Source organism: Odocoileus virginianus, chromosome 5, assembly GCF_023699985.2.
Source record: "Odocoileus virginianus isolate 20LAN1187 ecotype Illinois chromosome 5, Ovbor_1.2, whole genome shotgun sequence".
In the NCBI taxonomy this organism is placed as follows: Eukaryota; Metazoa; Chordata; class Mammalia; order Artiodactyla; family Cervidae; genus Odocoileus; species Odocoileus virginianus.
Window position 1 is genome coordinate 88837957 of NC_069678.1, and position 21951 is coordinate 88859907.

Below are 21951 nucleotides of genomic sequence, written 5' to 3' on the forward strand. Positions count from 1 at the left end.
GTGCTGGAATATTGAGTGCAGCACTTTCACAGCATCATCTTTAAGGATATGAAATAGCTCAATTGGAATTCCATCACCTTCACTAACTTCATTGGTAGTGATGCTTCCCTAAGGCCCACTTGACTTCACATTCCAGAATGTCTGGCTCTAGGTGAGTGATCACACCACGGTGATTATCTGGGTCATGAAGATCTTTTTGTGCAGAGGATAAGATGGTGGAAAAGCAGACATGGTTTCTGCCTTTATGGGATTTATAGTTGGTGGGAGAGACAGGCACCAACTGAGGGAACACATAGATAAATGCGATGGTTACCAGTTGCAGTAAGGACTATGAGGAAAATAGAAGGGCTGAGATAGGATATTAGGCTGTGTTCTGCCTAGGGGCAGCTGTCGAGCTCTGGCCAGCTCTCGGCCCTTGCCCACTTTTTCCCTCACAGTTATGACTTGTCACCTTCCTCTGTGACATTGGCTCTGTGTGTTGAGCCAGCTGCCAGGGCACCTTCCTGGCTGCAAGCAGGAAAGATTTGAGGTCTCTGGGGCAATCCTCTGGGACTCTGACTCCAGGTTAGTTCTCAACTTTGAGCCCCAGACCTATTCCTATGTCAGAGATTCTGTCCTTAAAAAGAATTCCTATATGTTTTGTTTTGTTTTGTTAATTTTTCATTTTAATTTTTTTTTTTTGCCTTTTCTTTTTTTTTTTCCATTTATTTTTATTAGTTGGAGGCTAATTACTTTACATCATTACAGTAGTTTTTGTCATACATTGAAATGAATTAGCTATGGATTTACATATGTTTTTAATGGAGATGTAATTTACATACAGGGAGATACACAGGTCTTTAGTTCTTTCTATTTTTGCTTCATGTGTTTACAAGCTCTGTTATTAGATGCATACACATTTGGGATTGTTCTGTCTTCTTGATTAATTGACTCTCCTCATATGAAAATTCTCTCCTTTCCTCTAGCTGTATTCCTTGTCTTGAATCTACTTCATCTGATATTAATATATCGTTTCTTTTAATTAGTGCATCTTTTCACTTTTAACTTATCTGTGTTTTTATTTGTTTTATTTTAAAAGTTTTCCCAGATTCATCAAATTTTAATATTTTGCAGAATCTGCCTACTCCTCTCTAGTTATATCCATTTTGGGGGACTCTTGGAGAGTAGATTACATACATTCTTCATCCCTTTGATGTTTCAGTATGCATTTCATAAGAACAGGAATATCCTCTTATGACACCCTAAAAGGGTTAGCACTTAGAATCTTTAACACTAATACAATATTTTAATCTAACCTACAGTCATTAGTTTAATTGTCCCAGATCTTAAAAAAAATTTTTTTTGGTGTATTGTTGAGTTATAAAGCGTTACTTTCTGCTTGCTGTAAGGAAAAGTGGATCCGTTACACATACACATATATCCACTCTTTTTTAGATTCTTTTCCCGTATAGATCATTACAGAACTTGGCAGAGATCTCTGTGCTGTACAGTAGGTCCTTTTTAGTTTTATATATATATAGTTAACATGTATAAAAATAAATTCAAAAATAGAACAAAAGTTTTATATATAATTAAACTCTATATATAAAACTAAACTATATATATATATTAAGTTTATATATATAGTTGTGTGTATAAGTCAATCTCAATTTCCCAATTTATCCCTCCTCTTTTTGTGTTCTTATAAACTGTGTCTTATTATAAAAGGATATAAGTGGGTCTTGCTTTTTGATTGTCAGACAATTTCTTTTAGTTGAAGTGTTTAGTTCATTTACATTTAATATAATTATTGATTTGGTTGGATTGCAAGTACCATTTTGCTATTTGATAACTATTTTTTCCCACTATGTGTTTTTAAAATTATCTTTTTTTCTTTTCAGCTTTTTTTGAGAATTTTAGTATCCTATTTTTACCTCATCTACTAGTTTTTTAAAAAATCTACATCTCTTGTTAAAGGATTGTTCTATGAATTGCAGTATAAGAATGTAAGAATCCTACAATGGTAGATTTTAATTTCCTCCTTCTTTTGTTCTACTTTTGACATTTATTTTTATTTTTACATATGTTAACTCCCATAATATAGTATTATTAGTTTTTGGTCTAAATAGTCATTTTTCTTTTAAAAAGATTAAGAATTGAGAAAAGTTTTTAGCACTGACTCTTGTTTATTACTATTTCTGGTTCACTTTATTCCTTGATGGGGATCTTAGTTTTCATCTGGTGTTGTTTCTCTTTAGCCTAAAGAACTTCCTTTAGCATTTCTTATAGTGCAGATGAATTCTCTCAGCTTTGGCTTATTTACAACTGTCTCTATTTCATCTTAATTCTTGAAAAGTTTTTTTCTGAATACAGACTTTTAGGGTGATGGATTATTTTTCTTCTAGCACTTTTAAGTTCTCCTTGCCTTCCAGCTTGTCTAGTGGTAAATCTAGTGATGATAAGTCTTATATTTTTATCTTCATTCTCCTCTCTGTAGGCATTTTTTTGTGAGAAGGGAGCTGCTTTTCTTTTTCTCTTTGTTTTTCAGAAATTTTGTTTTGTGCCTTGATGGTGTTCTTATTGATGTGTGTTTATATTGCTTGGAGTTTGTTGAACTTCTTGGATTTGTGGGCAGACATATTCATGACATTTGAAACATTTTCAATGTTTTCAAAAATTAATATACTTTCTAGAGCAATTTTAGGTTCACAGCAAACTTGAGCAGAAAGTACAGAATTTCCATATATCCCCTCCCATCATACGCACACAGTCTCCTCTGCCATCAGCATTCTGCATCAGTGTGGTTTATTATAATTAATGACCAACACTAACACTCTCTGACATAAATCGCAGCAAGATCTTTTTTGACCCACCTCCTAGAGTAATGAAAATAGAAACAAAAATAAACAAATGGGACCTAATTAAACTCAAAAGTTTTTGCACAGCAAAGGAAATCATAAACAAAGTGAATAAAAAAAACCCCACAGAATGGGAGAAGATATTTGCAAACAAAGCAACTGACATGGGATTAATCTTCAAAATATACAAGCAACTCATGTAGCTCAACAACCAAAAAGCAAACAACCCAATCAAAATATGGGCTGAAATCCTCAATAGCCATTTCTCTAGAGAAGACACATGGATGGCCAAAACACAGGAAAAGATGCTCAGCATCACTAATTATTAGAGAAATACAAGTTGAAACTACAATGAGGAATCACCTCACACTGGTCAGAATGGCTACCATCAAAAAAATATACAAACAATAAATGCTGGAGAGGATGTGGAGAAAAGGTAACCTCCCCCCACATTGGTGGGAATGTAAACTGGTAAAGCCACTATGGAGAGGTTCCTTTAAGGAACCTCTTTCAAAAACTAAAAATAGAGCTATTGTATGATCCAGCAAGTCCATTCCTGGCCATATACTCAGAGAAAACCATAGTTTAAGAAGATTGCTCTATTTGTTTGCTTGTTGTTCAGTCGCTAAGTCGCATCTGACTTTTTGTGACCCCGTGGACTGTAGCACTCCAGGCTCCTCTGTCTTCCACTGTCTCCTGGAGTTTTCTCAAATTAATGTCCATTGAGTCAGTGATGTTATCTAACCATCTCATCCTCTGCCACTCCCTTCTGCTTTTGCCTTCAATCTTTCCCAGCATCAAGGTCATTCCAATGAGTCAGTTCTTCATACCAGGTGGCTGAATTATTGGAGCTTCAGCTTCAGCATCAGTCCTTCCAATGAATATTCAGGACTGATTTCCTTTAGGATGGACTGGTTGGATCTCCTTGCAGTCCAAGGGACTCTCCAGAGTCTTCTCCAGCACCACAGTTCAAAGGCATCAATTCTTTGACACTCAGGCTTTTTTTATGGTCCAGCTGTCACATTCATACATGACTACTGGAGAAACCATAGCCTTGACTGTACAAACCTTTGTCGGCAAATTGATATCTCTGCTTTTTAATATGCTATCTAGGTTTGTCATAGTTTTCCTTTCAAGGAGCAAGCGTCTTTAAATTTCATGGCTGCAGTCACCATCTGCAGAGATTTTGGAGCCCAAGAAAATAAAATCTGTCACTGCTTCCACTTTTTCCCTTTCTATTTGCCATGAAGTGATGGAACCAGATGCCATGATCTTAGTTTTTTTTTTAATGTTGAGTTTCAAGTCAACTTTTTTCACTCTCCACTTTCACCCTCGTCAAGAAGCTCTTTAGTTCCTCTTCAATTTCTGCCATTAGAGTGATATCATTTGCATATCTGAGGTTGTTGATATTTCTCCCAGCAATCTTGATTCCAACTTGTGATTCATCTAGCCTGGTATTTTGTGTGATGTACTCTGCATATAAGTTAAATAAGTAGGGTGACAACATATAGCCTTATCATGCTCCTTTCCCAATTTTGAACCAAAAGATGCACACAGCCCCGTGTTCCTTGCAGCACTGTTTATAATAGCCAGGACATGGAAGCAACCTAAATGTCCATTTACAGATTAGTGGATAAAGAAGATGTGGCACATATATACAAAGGAACATTAACATATAACATATAACAAAGGAACATTACTCAGCCATAACATAGAATGGAATAATGCCATCTGCAGCAATATGGATGAACCAAGAGATTCTCAAATGAGTGAAGTCAGACAAATATTGTTTTGTATTTCTTATATGTGAAATCTAAAAAAAAGATACAAATGAACTTATTTACAAACCAGAAATAGAGTTACAGATGGAAAAACAATCATGTGGTTACTAGGGGAGAACTGGGAGAGGGATAAATTGGGAATGATATATGAACACAACTATATATAAAATACAAAAATATATATATATAAAATACATAACTAATAAGGGCCTACTGTATAACACAGTACTTTCTAATGATCTTTATGGAAAAGAATCTTAAAAAGGTTGGATATATGTATGTATATAACTGATTAACTTTGCTATCTAGCAGAAAGTAGCACAACAACGTAAATCAACTATATTTCAATAAAAATTTTTTAAAATGATGATCACTGACACAGTTTTATCAACCAAAGTCTGTGGTTTACATTATAGTTCACTGTTTGGTGTTATGTATTCTCAGTGAAAGTGTCAATCACTTAGTTGTGTTCAACTCTTTGTGACCCCGTGAACTGTAGCCTGCCAGGCTCCTCTGTCCATGGGATTCTCCAGGCAAGAATACTGGAGTGGGTTGCCATTCCCTTCTCAGGAGGAGTCTTCCCAACCCAGGGATCAAAACTGGGTCATCTGCATTGCACTTTTGACAAATGGATATGATATGTATTCACCATTACAACATTAAATAGAGTAGTTTCACTGCTCTAAAAGTCCTCTGTACTCCTTCCCTCCCCCTAATTCCCGGAAACCACTAACCTTTTTACTGTCTCCATAGTTTTGCCTTCTCCAAAATGTCATATACTAGAAATAATACAATATGTAGGCTTTGCCTTCTTTTACCAGTGAAAGAAGATTGCCTTGTTTCACTTAGCAATATGTTTTTAAAGGTTCTTACATGTCTTTTCACTGCTTGCTAACTTGTTATTTTAATTACTGAATGTTTTGTTGTTTGGGTGTATCATGGTATGTTTATTCATTCACCAATTGAAGGACATCTTGTTTGCCTTCTAACTTGGGCAATTATTAATAAAGTCAATATACACATTCATGTACAAGTTTTGGGGGGTAAATGTAAGTTTTCAACTCATTTGAGTAGATACCAAGAAATGTGATTGCTGGGTCATATGGTACAGCTATCTTTAGCTTTGAAAGTGACCGCCAAACTGTCTTCTAAAGTATCTTACCATTTTGCATTTTTACCAACAATGAGTAAGTGTTCATGTTGCTTCACAGATTTACCAGTATTTGGTATTGTCAGTGTTTTGGACTTGGTCATTCTCTATAGGTATATAGTGATATATCACTGTTGTTTTAATTTGCAATTTCCTAATGATATATAAAGCTCAACATCTCTTCATATGTTTATTTACCTTCTGTATGTCATCTTTGGTGATAATTCTGTTCAGATATTGCACATTTTAAATTGTTTTTTTGTTTGTTTTCTTATTGTTGAGTTTTAAGAGTTTTTGGTATCTTTTTTTAGCAGATATATCTTTTGTAATATTTTCTTCCAGTCTATGGCTTGTCTTTTCATTCTTGACAGTAATTATTAAAACAATTTTTTTTTTCAACTCCATTCTCTCTTTTCTTTCTTGGGCTTCAATTCCATCTGTATGACACTTTTGGTATTGTTCTACTTCCAGTTTTCCATTTTCTTTTTTCTGTGTACTTCAGTTTTCATGTCAAGTACTGTGTTTTCAAATTCACTGATCTTTAAAAAACTTTTCCAGTCTGTTGTTTAATTCAAGTTAATTTTTAATTCCAGATGGTGCCTTTTTCAGTTTTATTATTTTTATTTGGTTCCTTTTATAGTTTCCACTTTCTGTTGATATTTCCCATTGGTTTATTCACTACATGGTACTCCTCTTTAAATCCTTAAACCTATTTACAAAGGTTGTTTTAAAGTCCTTTACTGTGAATTCCAACACCTGTGTCACCTCTAGGTCTGTTTCTGCTGATAAAATCTCTCATGGTTATGGGTTGTATTTTCCCGCATTAAAAAAGTGTATATTGGACATTGTGGATGCTATATTGTTGCAGTCTAGATTTTTGTTGTCTTCTTTTGAAGAACATTGTGGTTTTGTTCTGGGAGGCAGCTAATGCACTGGTAAATCAGCTTGGTTCTGCCATTTCTTGGTTTTAGGTTTTGATAGGGTGAGTATAGACTAGTCCTTATGGTCTGGTCTTCCTTCAGTCTCTGCTCAATGTCTGTGGTGTTCGGTAAGCTCTCTCTACCCTGGCTGGTCAGACTCTACCGTCTTCCAGCTCCATGAGACCTCCAGAACCTCTGGCTTGCACTATGCCAGGAGCTGTTCCCTGTCAGGGAGCATAGATTCTCACTCTGCACATACCCAGCTTTGTAACCAAAGACTCAGTAAAGCCCCTATGCAGATTCTGGTACTGTTCTGTGCCCCTTTCAACTCTCCTGTAACCTGCTCCACAGATTCCAGCTCCCCAAGCTCCTTCAAACATCATCTCTTATTTCCTCCACCCAGTAGGACGCTGCTCTCTCTCTGGGGGCCACTCTCTGTGCTGAGGTCTGGAGAGTGCCCACTGGCAGGGAGTTGGAATTGAGCTTGAATTAAACATCAAGCTCCTGTGCTTTCCTTTCTCAAGGATCACAACCAGTTAGGAGTTAGAATGGTGCAGACATAAAAGCCAGAGAAAACCATGAAGTTTTATTGCAACTCCATTTCCCTTATCTTCCCTCCACCCTAGGCTTTCCTGGGGCCATTTTCTTGCAGGTGGGGATGAAAGAGCGGAGCAGGAGGCCAATGGGGAAAAGAAGCCTGGAGAAGAAAATTGGGGTATCACATGCTATATTTTGTTTACCTCTCCCCAGTGGAGCCCCAAAGAAGGAGGCAGCTGTGTGTTATTGAGCTCATTGAAAAGGCAGGGAGGGAGGAGGGTGCTGGGAAGTGCAATTAGCCAACAGTTTGAGACTGATGAAGTGGATAATGAGAGGTGCTAGGACAGATTTTTGTGCTAAAAAAAGGAGACAGGGGAGAAACTGTTGCACATTAACCTGCTCAGGCCTGAGCTGTCAGGAGCTGACTGCCTGCCAACAGGACAAAGACTAGAAGATTCAAAGACTAGGCCAACATTTCCCTCCCAGGCAGCCTTCCTGGGGACTCTTATCATCCCCCTTCTCATCATTAACGTCTACTGAGGTCATATGGGCCAGGTCTTACACCAAACAACTCTCATGCTTTACCTCATTCGATGTCTAAAACAACCTTATGAAGTTGATCTTATTATAACCTATTTTATAGATGAGCAGACTAAGATGCAAAGAGGTGAAGGACCTTTCGTAAGTCACATTGTTAGTAAACAGTGAAGCTGAGTCTCTCCTGTGGTCTGACACCAGAATCTGATGGATGCAGTCTTGATCTCATGGTGCAGGTATGTTTGACTCCACTGACTGACCTTGAGAGAGAAGGGACATGTCTTCCTAGCACCTACTATGTATGAGGCTCTGTGCTACATTTTGAATCAAGCAGGTTACATTTCTTCTGTTTTGTTTTTCAATTATTTCTAATAACACCCAATGAAGAAGATACTGTTTTTGCTCTAATTTTACAGAGGACGAAACTGAGTACATATTAGAAAAATAAAATATCTTGTCCCCAAAACCAAATATAGCAAGCTATGGATCAATATTAAGATATATTAAACTTCTAGCCAACAATTATATATTGAACACTTACTGAGTACCAGGCTTTATTCTAGGTATTAGAGCAATAAATAAAACAGACAAACATCCTGTCCTCATGGAGCTTGTATTCTAGTGGGGGCAGAGAAGGAGCATTGGTAGATAGTAAACAAACCAGGTGAAGGTAAGTGATAAAGAGAAAACCAAGGCAGGGAATGAGAGGAGGGAGGGTTTGGTGTGGAGGACATAATGTTGCATAAAATGTCAGGAAGGATGTGCTGAGAATATGACTTCTTTGCAAAAACCTGAAGAAGCTGAGGAATCCAGCCCTTGGATTATGTTATGGGAGAGTATTCTAGGCTGTTAGGAACAGCAAGTGCAAGGGTCGGGAGGTACTGAGTCTCCCAACTCTATGGACAGTCTTCATGAAAGTGACTGTGTAAAGGGTGTCTTCTGGGGCTGTGAAGTGAGGGGGCCTGGTGTGGGGGATAAGATAAGTGTGGCAGGAGCAGTGATAGAGGGGAGAGCAGGGACCAAGAGTCAGAGTGGTAATGCGGCTGAGTGTGTGGGGCTCTTTGCCCATCATATGGACAGAAAGTCTCCTCTGATGGGAACAGAGAAGGGGGTGGAGCAATGGTCCCCAAAGTGATGATCAGTCGCTTTGATAGCCTCCAATTTGCCCCTGAGTTTTGCCCCTGCCACCTCAATGCCTCCTGCCCTCTGGTTGAGTGATCCCACTTTAAATGCCAGAATGCCACCAGCTCTCTCCCTTTGCCCAGGTGAGATCCTGGCACTGTGAAAAGAACTCACCCAGTATGTGAGAGAAGAGGGAACCTTGACTGTGCAGGCACCTGCCTCTGGGCCTGGGAGGCCGCCGGAGAAGCCCCCACCTCTGAGTGATTTAAGGCTTGAGTGAGGTGATGCCCACATGGGGCAGAGATGGGGGGTCATCCTCCCACCTTACACAAGGGCTGGCCCTGTGACACACAGCATGTGCGTGCTAAGTCACTCCAGTTGTGTCTGACTCTTTGTGACCCTGTGGACTGTAGCTCACCAGGCTCTTCTGTCCATGGGGATTATCCAGGCAAGAATACTGGAGTGGGTTGCCATTCCCTCCTCCAGGGGATCTTCCCAACCCAGGGATCGAACCTGGGTTTCCTGCACTGCAGGCGGATTCTTTACCAGCTGAGCTTCCAGGGAAGCCCACAGATCCCACTACTCAGCCCTCAAATCGTCCATACAGTTTATCTAGGCCAGAGGTTGGCAAGTTTTTTCTGATAAAGGGCCAAATAGTAAATATTTCAGGCTTTTCATTCCTTTCGGTCTCTGTTGTAGGTATTCAGCTCTGCCGTTGCAGCATGAAACCAGCCATAGACGATATGTATTATAAATGAATAGGTGTGGCCGCGTTCCAATACAACTTCGTTTACTAAACAGGTGATGGTGTGGATTTGGCCTATGGGCCGTAATTTGCCAGCCCCTAATCTATATCAACCCCTTCACTTATCAAAAAGAAGAGAAAGAAGCCCAGAGTCAACAAGTCACCCATCCTGGGGTGGCTACATCACTCATGGACTGAGGAAGGGCAGACAGGCAGGAAGCCTGATTCTCCAGATTCTTCCCTGAATTATTCTCTTATTGTTCCACGTGGGTTAGCTTTCTCTCCCCGGTTGGTTTGTCAGTTGCACACATGTTAGTTACTCATTAAATATTCATTTGATTGGCTTCATATAACAATACATCTTTGACAATACATATAACAATACGTCTCTTGGAAGCTTCTGCGTCTATCCTTTGCAGAGAGCTGTGAGATCAGAGAAAGGAACCATGAGCTGGTTCAAAGTTTCCAAGTGATGAGCTTCCCTGGTGGTCCAGTGGTTAAGAATCTGCCTGCAAAAGCAGGGGACATGGGTTTGGTTCCTGGTCCAAGAAGATACCACACCCTGTGGGGCAACTGAGCCCCTGGGCCACAACTACTGAGCCCGTGTGCTGCAACTACTGAAGCCCACAGGCCTAGACCCTGTGCTCCGCAACAAGAGAAGCCACTGCAAAGAGAAGCACGTAACCCCCACTTGCTGCAACTAGACAAGGCCCTATGCAGTGATGAAGACCCAGTGCAGCCAGAAATAAATTAAAATAAATAAAATACCAAAACAAAACAAAAACCACCCTAAAATCTTAAAACAAAACAAAAGCAGTGTCTCCAGGTGAGTCAAGAGTTCCTTATTCCCAGCCCTGGAGGACATTGTCAGAGTGATAAGGACAGTCTTGGTGCACCAGTGAGGCAAGGCTCTGCAACTGTGAAATTCTGCCTTTGGTTTCTCCAAGAAAACAATCCTTTAAAAAGAAATCTCGTCTATTAATGTGATTATTAATCTGGAAAAAACCCCACTTCTCAATAAAATGAATCTATGACAAGACAGATGTAATAAACCTGGTTAGGATTTATGATGTGCCCAGGCAGCGTTTTGCAAAAGATAATGTTCCTCTGTAATGTTGATTTGCCGGATGAGAACCATGTAATTTATTCTGTCAATGTACATAAGAAATGTTATCTGTGTGCAGAATGACTGATGCCCTCATGAAAGCTGGCAGGGAAACAAATAAAACAATTTGGGCCTTAAAAATATAATCACCTAATGATCGTGTCCTGGCGCTTGTGACGGGGAGAGCAGGATTGGGAGCTGTGGCTGCCATGAATTCACTTTCTGGAGTTGGGGCCACTTCCCTTTGAGCTTGGCACCAGAGGGCAGCAGGGAGCCCTGAGAAGCTCTCTTGGCAATCCAGGTTCCTCCCTCTGGGCCTTTGCCCAGACTGTTCCCGCTTCCCAGCTGTTCATGCACGTGTCCTTCAAGGCCTGGCTAAGACGGTCTCTCCTCTATGGTGAGCTTCAGTGCCTGGGGCTCTGCTAACACACATGCTGGCAACAACAGGGATTTTCCCTTCACGGGACTCTTGATGTCACCCTCTGGGCCTCTTTTAGGCCACTCAGCATTTGCTCCCTTGGAATTCAGTGATTGATGTCATCTCCTCTTTGAGACTGAAGCCTGTCTTGATTTAGCATCCTGGTTGGCAGGATCATTTCGTGAATGCTCACAAGAGTGTGCTGAGTAAATTAATATTCAGAGGTAGAGCTATCATATGTTGAACAGTTTGATTGTGTCAGGGACTTTACAACGTGGTTACATGAGGGAACCACCCTAGGAGGTGGGAGCCATCATTGTTCCTTTTGTATGCAGTGGGGACTGGAGCCCAGAGGACTTCTGATGTGTCCAAGGTCATATACATCTAGCAGAGGATCCAGGTTCCAAACCCAGACTGCAGTGTCTACCGTGATTGGATATGAACTACTTCATTGACCCCTCTGTACTGACCACCCACCTCTTGAGACTCTTTCCTCCTTTGGTTTCCACACACTGTATCACTTGGTTTCCCTGCCACTGTTCTGATAACTCTCCAGGGGATGCCTTCTTTGCAGCTCCCTGGGGCATTGGTTGAAAAGTCCATGGGTGGGGCCAGCAAAGGTTATGGAAAAGGAACAACAGGGATGTGTCTGAGCCAAGGCCACAGGGAGGCGTAGGCCAGGAGGACATAAGGTTCTGGTCTGGACAGCATGCAGCTTTGAGGCGAGACTAGAGGGTAGGACTGGGGCCTGGACAAGGCCTCAAACTAGATCAGGGCCAGGTGGGAAGTAACTGGGCATCAAGGGGCGGTCCTGAGGAGGATGCAATGTCAGCTGTGGGGCAGGGAAGCCTACATCCCAGGCCTAGAAGTCTTGAAGCGGAGCTTGGATATGGAGGGCAGTTTCGACAGGCAGGCTCAATGGCACCAAGACTGGGCCATTAGGCCTTGAATCTGGGGAATGTTATTGGATCATTTGGTGGAACAGTGAGAAACAGTATTCATCCTGCATGGTTTGAATGAAGAGATTCTAATGAATGGATTACTCATAGAGGTATGGGCAGAATGACAGGAATCAACAAGGGGCCACCCAGAGAGACACACAGCAGAGAGTTTGTACTACCCTTACAGCCAAAGAGACAAAAGAAGGAGACTTCTCTGCTGGCTCAGAAGGTAAAGAATCTGCCTGCAAGGCAGGAAACTCGGGTTCAATCCCTGGGTCAGGAAGATCCCCTGGAGAAGAGAAAGGTATCCACTCCGGTATTCTTGCCTGGAGAGTTCCATGGACAGAGGAGCCTGCTGGGCTACAGTCCATGGGGTCTCAAAGAGGTGGACACGACTGAGCAACTAACACACACAAGGTTACTGGGGTCCAGAGAGAGTTGGAGCTGGTGGGGGAGGGTCATAGCTGTTGAGAGCTGTTCGTCACAGAGGGATGTAGCTACTGCCAGAAACATGGCACCAAAGCAGGAATGAGTGGAGAGGAAATGACTCAACCTCTCTCTCCTCCTACCCTGCAGTGACCCCAATTGCTTGGATTTGGCATCAAGGTCAGATTCCTAGGTCATGGAGCAGGTTAGAAAAGGAAGTAGAGTTGATCTGCGGGACTGGCCAGCACAGTGACTCATTGTTGACTCTCCCCAGCTGGGTACCAAGGGTGTATCTGGAGCTTATGGTGCAGAACTGACTCATGGGCCGGGTGGTCTACAGGTGGGACCATGAGAAGATGTAGGTTTGGGATCTGGGGAGGCAGAGGAAGGAAGGGAGAGGAGGAAGATGGGCAGTCCCCCAGGGAGATGGAGGCCTCTCTACTTGGCCCCTTTGTCTTTATCTTGCTTTAATTTCAAGCAAGGATGGAGCATGGAGTTTGGGGTGCAACGAGGCTGAGACCATGACTCTAGACTTAGTTTTACTAAAGATAGAATGGGGGCATTAGATCAAAGCAGCAGTTCTCAAATGGTGTTCCAAGGAGCTCCAGAGTTTAGTGGAGATGTCTCAGCAATTGGTGGGTAAGTGAAGGGAAGGGCCAAGAGAGTTGGCTAAAGAACCCCTAACCAATGCTAATCCTGCTAGTTGACTAAAACAGAAAATCTTTCTTGCATTTGACTTCAGTAGAGCAGTTTAGATGAGCTGGACTTGAAGCACTTCATCCTGGATCTGGATAATGCCAAGGAAAGAGGTGAGGTCATTATAAAAGCTTTTGGTAAGCCTAGAATGTGGTCCATGATGTAAGAGGCAAGATATTGGAAGGCAGGTAGGGTGAGTCCCAGGCATGACCTAGAAGATGCTATGAACCAATTTGGAGAGCCAGCAGGGAGAGAGAGGATATTCAAGGGTCATTCTGAAAATGAAAAAGTGAAAGTGAAAGTGTAGTTGCTCAGTCGTGTCTGACTCTGCGACTTCATAGATAGTCCATGGAATTCTAGGCCAGAATACTGGAGTGGGTAGACTTTCCCTTCTCCAGGGGATCTTCCCAACCCAGGGATCGAACCCAGGTCTCCCTCACTGCAGGCGGATTCTTTATCAGCTGAGCCACAGTCATTCTATGGGGAGAGAGTACAGGAAACTTATCCAAAGAAGTGTATTACTCTGAGAATCTCCTGGCTGAACCCTAAGTTTGCTTGTCATATGTGGTTGTTTCTTTAGGCACAGATATAAATGTCTCCAAGGTGGGTGGAGAGTGACAGTTCTAACTAAGTTCTTTGATGCATAGAGATGCTGACTCTCAGGGAGGCCACTTGACAGCCAGCAGAGTTTCCCAGGCCTTCTTAGTGCTTCCCTGGTCCTGAATAAGGCCCTGTTCAGATTTCCCCCAGTGGCTGAAATCTCTTGCTCTCTGTGTTTGAGTCCTGAGCAGCCTAACGCAGCAACTGTGGCTTTTGCCAACCTGGGTCTGACTTCCACTTCTTGGGTTTTCTCTTCTAACTTATTCTGTAAGTGTCCCTGTGTCAGTATCCCACAGGGCTGACATCTTCCCTGGGGTTCTGCACTGAGCAACACTCACCCAGTTTAAAAGATCCCACCTCTGACTTTAGGTCTCAAGCCTCCTTTCCACGCCCCCACCCCTACCCCACCTCGCCCCCCACCACGCAAGTCTTCCCTGTTCAACCTGCCAAGACCCATGAGGTTCTAAGCACAAGCTCCTAGTCATAACCACAAGGGATCTGCTTTTTGCTGCAATGTGCATGGAAAGAACAAATTGAAGAAGTGTGAACAACTTTGCATGTACAAGTTAGTTTAATTTGCTTGAATGTGGCTTACAATGATAACAGGGGCTAACACTGCTGGATCAATTACAATGTGCCAAATACTGTGCTAGGTTCTTCACACACACCATTTCAGCCCTCTGAGATTGTGTTTTTATTATCCTCAATTACACACATGAAGGCTCAGAGAGGAAGTACCTTGCCCAAGATCACACAGCTGAGAAGTGATGGAGCCTGGGAGTTCCTATTAGAGTCTGTGTGCTGAACAACTCTGCTAGTTATTGTTTGGGTTTGGGGAGAGAAATGAACAAACCCTTCAAACCTTCGAGAGGGCCCTTTTCAGCCACAAATTGAGCAAATGATACAAAACTGCGACAAGCAACGCAGAAAGGCTGATCAATAAAGCACCATCTCCAAGAAGCAGAGCAATTAGGTGAGGAAATGGAATAGCTTTCCTGTCTATAAAATAATGGGCTCATATTAATTTTAAAATATTTTCACTTCATTGTCTATGATAAGAAATTCAACTTTGATTCCTTCTACTTGGATCCCTCCTCCTCGTCCCCTTGCATGGCTGGCCTTTTCTCATCCTTCAGGTCTCAGTTTGAATGTCCCTCCTCAAAGGAAACTTCTATGATCCTCCAAACATAGAGTAGGTCAAACCCAAGGTTCACTGCTGGCCCTCTGTTCCATCATAGCAATTCTTTGCATGGCCATCATGTACAATTATGTGTGTGTGTGTGTGTGTGTGTGTGTGTGTGTGTGTGTGTGTGAAGTTGTTCTATCCCCTCTAATAGACTCTAACTTGGTGAGGCTAAGGACTATATTTGGTACATTCACCCTGTAGACCCTGCACCCAACAACATGTCATTTATGCAGCAGGTACCGAGCTAGCATTTGTTCAAAAGATAGATGAGTAAGTGTGGAATATTCTTATTTACAAGAGTTCAGAAATCTATTTTTATGTTCTCTGATCTTATTTAGTAACAAATCACTTAAGAGCAGTTTGATATTCATTGCAATATAAACTGGGAAATCATGTAAATATGGTTATCATTTTCTGGTTATCAGTGATGTCTCTGCATTCTTGGAAGGGGGGAGAAACAGTAAGAGAAAGAGCAATGCACAGTGAGTTGGATGATCTGGGCATGAGCCTTGGTTTTGCTGTTACTAGCTGTGTGACCTTGGGTATGACCTTTTCCCTTTCTGATCCTGAGCTTCCTCAGCTGTAAAATGAGCTTGGACTGGCAACTCTCTAAGGATTCTTTCAGCTGTAAAAGTTTAAACTCTGAAAATTACATAAATTGAACTTGTGTATGGCTGAAATGATTGGATTGGGGGCATCAAAGCATGTTTTTGGCAATGCTAGAGCTGAAATGGCATTTTATTGGGGTCCAGTCTCAACCTAAAGTCCAGGTGACTTCTTGTGCAGCCTCCCAGTCCTCTCTGCATGGTGCTGGGAGCCGTGGAGGAGAGCAGAGCTACCCCCCTTTCCTTTCAGATGGGGCTCATCCTTTGTCTGCCCCATCCCCAGAAGTCCTGCAAAGCCTGGGAAGAAAGAAGCTGCCAAAAAAGAATAATAATTTCCCCCTTTTCATCCTCCACTGCCATTTTCTCATCCTCAGATCACAGAGCATCCAACTGCTACTCAGCGGCAGGGCTGGAACAGGAGTCAGAGAAGATGCGACTGCGTTTCCAGGCTCTGTGGCCCGAGGAGCCTGGAGGTGCCTGCAGGTCACGGGGTCTGCCTGGACCAGTGCGCAATGCCTATTAATCGGTACTTAAGTGGATTCATCAGTGTGGAGCGGCGGCGGCGGCTGCTGAGCTCAGCCCAGGCCCAAAGAGCCGGGAGCTGGGTTAATAACACCTTATTTAGCAGAAAATTCCACTCCACTGGAGCATGTTTCAGAGGAGTTTGATTTGAATGAGGATTGATGTCAATCCTGCAAGGCAAAGGCGCCTGAAGCTGCTGCCACATCCACCGCTTGTAAAACAAGCCTTTTGTGATGACCGAGGGGTGCATGCAGAACACTGCAGCGTTCCACGCACCTCCGCCCCCACCCAGGCCAGGCAGCTGCAGGCTTGTCCACCCCAGGTGGGCAGGATGGACAGTCCTTAGAGAACCAGCCAGTGGAAACCCTGTCGCACTGGGGATTCCTGGGCTTTGGAGCCAGTAGACCAGGGTTCAAATTTGGAACTGCCAGTTCTTAGCTGGGTGATCTTGGGCAACTTGTGTAACCTCTCATAGTCTTGGTAGACTCATGCCTACCACAGAGATGTTGATACCCACCTTGGAGAGTTGATGTGAGGATTCAGGAGTGAGGGTGCCATGGGTTAGAGACGTAACACATTTCCTGCCAAAGAGGTGGCCCTAAGCCACTAGAGACTCCATCTGACTCCTGTCTCAGGATGAGGTGGGGATGTCAGGGGTGGGAGAAGGCGTATGGGTTGGGTCCAGTAGAGAGTTTGGGAGGGGCTCTTATGGTTTCACTGTGACTCACCTCTAAGGCTTTTGCTCCAGCCCCTGGTGAAGAATCAGACATTGTCTGCCTTCAGCACCAAAAAGTATGGCTGGCAGGGCCTGGGGCCTCCAGGGCCAAGGCTATCCCCAGGATCCGGGTTAGAGACAATACATTCAGGTGGCTGGTTGATCTGTCTGACGAAGGATGATAGGAAATAAAATATCCTTTTTCCCTTCAGTTTTAAAATCCTCTGCTCAGGGTGCTCAGGGCTGGTACACTGGGACAACCCTGAGGGATGGGATGGGGAGGGAGGTGGGAGGGGGGTTCAGGATGGGGAACACATGTCCATCCATGGCTGGTTCATGTCAATGTATGGCAAAAACCACTACAATATTGTAAAGCAATTAGCCTCCAATTAAAATAAATAAAATTTTTAAAAGTGCTCTTGCGGTGATTTTCAGCTTGCACAATTGCATATGCTGTGTGCTGTTAGAGAAAGGCCTAGAGGGTGAATGCAGAGGCCTGTGTCCTAACCTTTTCTGAGGCCTTGGACCCTCCTCTCTCACTGGCCTTCGGGACCCCACCAAGGACGGAAAGCTATGATCTCTAACAACTGCAACATTTCCAGATTTTGAATCCGAGCAGGGAAGACGTTCTGCAGCACTGTCTTCACAGGCCTGGCCAGAGCCACCATCCCTTCTTCAAGGCAGGAATCAAGAGCCAAGGCCACATGATTTGCAGCCGCAGAGGGCGCTGAGAGTGGACTTCATTGTGTCTCTACTGAAGGACTTGGTGAGAGCCTCTGAATGGGGCCTGGAGCAGTTTTCATGTTTATTTTTAAATCTCTTTGGGCTTGCTGTTCTTGGCGGTGCTGGTTTTAATTCTCCTTCTTTGGCCCTTTCATACAGGAGCTGGATGACAAGGCATGGCACGATTGTGTTTGCCCAAGTGCAGATAAGATCAGTCTTGGCAGATCTGCTGAGCCCCAGCTCCTAAAGAGAAATGGAACATAATAAACAGGTACTAGGGGGAGTAAACAGGGAGGATTAAATCTGAACAAAGGCAGGAACATCTGGGACATACAAAGGCTTATTCGGAGAATTGTCTGGGAGAGGAAGAAATGAAGAGGAAAGCAGCCCACTTCACTCTTACCTGACTCCCCTACTGGTCTCCAGGAGCACAACGCACCTGGGGAGGGTGAGGCCTCTTGAGAAAAATCTGTGCTCCAAGAGGACCCCAGATGGCAAAACTCTGGTCAGCCCCCCACGTGTTGCTGCAGCTGAGGCCAAGGAACACGCAGGCCCCCAGCCCCTCACGTCAGCCCTCATTGTCTCCTCCCGAGAGTCACTTCCCTCTCCAATGGGGATTTCTGGAATCTCTTCTCTCAGAAAGCCTTTCTGGGCTGCCCAGAGATAAGCAGTGCTCTTCATCGCATTGCGTCTGGGCTGATTCCCTCTGGGTCTGCTTGTCTGATAGAGTGTGAGTCTCATTTCAGCTCCTGATTGGCTGATTAGACCAAGGGAAAGAAAAGAGCATTTTACATGAGTCTCTTGGACTGATCTCTGCGGCCGTAACTGGCCTCCTGCCCTGGGAATGGCAACCGTCACTCGTCCCCAGTCAGGTTCTCTTAACCAGCCCCTTGCTGCCTGTCCCATCCCTCCAATTAATTCTCAGGGCTGAGGTCAGATAGATTTTGACAAAATGAAGATCTGACCATGTTAGGCCTCCAGTTAAAACTCTTGATGAGAGAAAAGCAGGCTCAGAATGGCAGAGCAAGAACCTCCTCAAACATGCTCCTCCATAAAAGCAATAAGAACATGGGAAAATGCTCAAAATTAACATTTGCAGAACTCTGGAAGTTTAATCAAAGACTTGCAGCAACCCAGAGTGTTTATTCAATAAAAATGATATGAATATAATCGCATCTGCAGCATTTCTAACTTGTCCTATTCCCATGCCTCTTTCCCCAGCTCTGCAGTAGCCTTGAGAACTAGCAGCATCAGAACCACAGTAGCTGTGCAAGCCAGCAGCCTAGCAGTCACTGGATGGGGAAATAGGAATTTGGAGATCCCCAAAACCTCCATCCTCGGAGAATTGTCATGATTTGACTTGTGCAGCAGTTCCCTGGAAAAGCCTTATTCGCAGGACTTGCCTTTATTTGATCTGCCTCAGAGCTTTTTCAGGGAGACCCTTTATCCGTAGAGCATTTGTCAAAAATAATAATAGGCAATTGTTTAACACCACACTTACCTGAGGTGGTGATGCCTGCTGGGCAAACAAGAACCTGGCCCAAACCTTAAATCTGGTGAATAAGATGTCCATAGAGAGCTTTGAAAAGCTCTGACAAATTCCTGAGGATTTAGAAGGCTACACACACCTGTACAGGGCTGTGTGTATCCACAGGAATGACTGAAAAAAAATCCCAGTCTCTTGCTTCTAGCTGATCTTGGGATTCTGAACAAGCAGGAATGAAGCATTCAGGCAGAGTTATAAATTGCCAGAGCCTTGAAGGTATGCACCGATACACACATAGATCCCCTCAGAAAAAGATGGGAGAAATTTTATTGGGTGAAAGCATTTAGGAAATCTCCATTCAGTCATTAGATAATCAATAAACTAACTGAACAGAGACCTCAGTGGCTGCACATGACAAAGAATATAGACTATAGAACTAGGTCAGAAAAGGCGCTAAATAAATACTAACAGCAACCTCAATAACAATCAATAATGGAAGCCCTGGGTTGGAAGGGCATCTGATTGCCAGAGTTGCCATATCATATTACTCAAAATGTTTCGTTTTCAACAACAACAAAAATAAGAGACATGAAAATAAACAGGAAAGTGTGGTCCATATACAGGAAAAAAAGCCAAGGGAAATTCTTCCTGAGGAAGTCCAGATGTTGGATTTACTAGACAAAGTCTGTTAATAATCTAATATTATAAAATGTCCAAAGAATCTAAAGGAAAACACAAAGAATTAAATGAAACTCAGAGAACAATGTGCCACCAAATAGAGAATGTCAATAAAGAGATAGAAATTATTTAAAAAGAATCAGATAGAAATTTTGGAGTGGTAAAGTGTCTGAAATGAAAAATTCACTAGACAATCTCAGCAGTATATTTGAACTGATAGAGAAAAGATAAGGAAACTTGATGATAAGTCCATTTAGATTATCTTGTCTGAGGAACAGAAAGAAAAAGAATGAGAAAATGAACACAGCCTCAGGGACATTGGACACCATTGTTGTTCAGTCACTAAGTTGTGTCTGACTCTCTGCGACCCCATGGACTGCAGCATGCCAGGCCTCCCTGTCCCTCAACATCTCCCAGAGTTTGCCCAAGTTCATGTCCATTGAATAGGTTAAGCATACCTATATATATATGCATAATGAGAGTGCCAGAAGGTGAGGAGAAAGCGCAAGGGGCAAAAAGATTGTTTAAATAAACTATGTCTTTCCAAGAAATAAAAGAGGAAGAAATACTTTCCAACTCATTTTGTAAGGCCAGTATTATCCTAATACCAAAGACAGACAAAAACATTACAAGAAAACTACAGACCAAAATCCCTTGTAAACATAGACACAAAATCATCAACAAAATACCAGCAAGATGAATCAAGCAATAAATAAAAGTGATTATACATCATGAATGAGAGGATTATTCCAGGAACACAAAGTTGTTTTAATATCTGAAAATGAATCAATAAAGTATACCATATTAATAGAATTTTTAAAAAACCTAATGATCACCTCAATAGATTCAGAAAAAGTATTTGACAACACACATTTTCCTTTCAGGTAAAAACACAATAAAAACGGAGTAGAAGTGATGTGTAAAGTGTAAACTGACCTCCTTTACAAGTGATGAAGGACTGATCATAAAATGATGAAAGACTGATAACTTTCCCTCTAAGACTAGGAATAAGACAAGGATGTCCACTCTCACTACTTCTATTTAACATTGTAGTGGAGGTTTTAGTTAGGACGAATAGGCCAATAAAAGAAAGACAAAGGCATTCTGACTGGAAAGGAAGAAGTAAAACTGTCTTTGCAGATGATATTGAATATAGAAAATACTAAGAAATGCACACACACAAACTCTTAGAATGGTTCTTGCATGATTGCAGAACATAAGATCAATAAATAAAAATCATTTATATTTCTATACACTATTAACAATCCAAAAATGAAACTAATAAAAATTCCAGTAACATAAACACAAAATAACAATGACATAAAATAACAAAATACTTAGGAATAAGTTTAAAGTGTAAGACTTGTACATCAAAAACTACAACTGAAAACTATTACTCAGTAACAAAAAAGCAAACAGCTCTATTCAAAAGTGAGCAGAAGATCTAACAGACATTTCTCCAAAGAATACACACAGATGGCCAGTAGGCACATGAAAAGATGCTCATCGTTGCTAAATTATTAGAGAAATGCACATCAAAACTACAGTGAGGTACCACCTTACACCAATCAGAATGGTCATCATTAAAAAGTCGACAATTAATAAATGCTGGAGAGGATGTGGAGAAAAGAGTATCCTTGTATACTACTGGTTGGATTGTAAGTTGCTGCAGCCACTGTGGAAAACAGTATGGAGGGGGCTCAGAAAGCTAAAAATAGAATTACCATATGATCCAGCAATCCCACTCCTGGGCATATATCCAGACAAAACTGTAATTCAAAAAGATACATTCATCCCTTTGTTCATAGCAGCACTGTTCAAAATAGTCAAGATATGGAAACAACCTAAATGTCCATTGGCAGATGAATGGTTAAAGAAGATGTGGTGCATATATACACTGGGATTCTACTCAGCCATAAAAAATGAAATATTGTCATTTGCAGCAATACGGATGGATCTAGAGACTATCATAGTAAGTGATGTAAGTTAGTAGAAAGACAGACACCATATACTATCATTTATGTGTGGAATCTAAAACATGACACCAGTAAACCAGTGACGTTGCTCAGTTGTATCTGACTCTTTGCGATCCCATGGACTATAGCCTACCAGGCTCCTCCATCCCTGGAATTTTCCAGGCAAGAGTACTGGAGTGGGTTGCCATTTCTTCTCCAGGGGATCTGGCCAACCCGGGGGTCAAACCCAGGTCTCCCGCTTTGCA

The 21951-nt window shown here is 42.3% G+C and overlaps 1 long non-coding RNA gene across 1 annotated transcript; it reads left to right on the plus strand.

Moving 5' to 3' along the window:
* The first annotated feature begins 494 nt into the window (after positions 1 to 494).
* Positions 495 to 10406, plus strand: LOC110129103 (uncharacterized). Its single transcript, XR_002311381.2, has 4 exons — positions 495 to 564; positions 7315 to 7403; positions 7869 to 7998; positions 9584 to 10406. It is a non-coding gene; the product is annotated as an uncharacterized lncRNA (long non-coding RNA).
* The last annotated feature ends 11545 nt before the right edge of the window (positions 10407 to 21951 follow it).